The sequence below is a fragment of the Myotis lucifugus genome, unplaced genomic scaffold, assembly GCF_000147115.1.
Source record: "Myotis lucifugus unplaced genomic scaffold, Myoluc2.0 scaffold_190, whole genome shotgun sequence".
Classification (NCBI taxonomy): Eukaryota; Metazoa; Chordata; class Mammalia; order Chiroptera; family Vespertilionidae; genus Myotis; species Myotis lucifugus.
Window position 1 is genome coordinate 1,693,458 of NW_005871238.1, and position 1,005 is coordinate 1,694,462.

Here is a 1,005-nt window from a genome sequence, read left to right on the forward strand (position 1 = left end):
GGGGGTGGGAGCGGGGAGGAGAGGGTCAATTGGGAGGAGGGGGATATCTGTAATACTTTCAACAATAAAGATAAATTTTAATAAGTAAGTAAATGAATAAATAATAAAATATGGATGACTTTGCCCCCACTAGACAGGGGAATGCAAGAATAGTGCATTATACAGAAAACTGACAACTAACCTTCACTAGAAAAATGATTAAACAATTATTTCAAAAAGTGATGACGAGGTTATCATTAAAATTCAACATCTATTCCTCATTTAAATGTTAGAGGAAGGAGTATGTAGGAAAATGGAATCCTGTTCAGAGAAGAGAGGAAGGGATGTGCTAAGGCTAGAAAACTAATAACAGTAGCAGGTACTATTATGGGACAGGAGACCTGGCCCTCAGCAGGTCTGCCCCCGGCCAGCCGGCAGTGTGTGAGTTCTTGACTTCGTGCAGGAAACATTTCACAGCACGAGTCCAGGTGCTGCGAGGGTGCATTTATTAAAGCTAGGGGCAGTGACGAACGGCACGGCTCAGGGAAGAGGAAGCAACAGCAGAGGCCGGGCGGGCGGGGCTGCTTTAGCTCAGTAGGAAGTCACAGAAAAGAGGCCCTGGAGACAGGTTCATGGGGTTTGCCTGGGATTTGTGGCTGCTGCCCATTGCTGCCTGGTTGCAAGGCTCCTGGGATCCCTTAGAGTTTAGGAGATGCAGTGCCTAGGGAGGGAGACGAGGGGGAAGAAAAAGGGGATGTCCAGGGTGTGCTCCCCAGAGGGAAAGCGCAAGGTAGGGCCTTTGTCTTGAGGTTTTCTCTCTCTGGCAGGCAGGAATGTTAGGGGAGGTCTCAGCAGAGTATTCATCAGCTTTTCCAGCTGTGCTCTTTCAGGTCCCGGTCTCCACTGATTGGTCGGCACCAGGGCAGGAGGTCCTTAGTCATTGCAGCTGGTCCTGGCATCGCCCACCTAGTTTTGCTGCTTTTCTGGGCCTGGAGCTGAAACACAACTGAGGCCTTAATGTTCCTT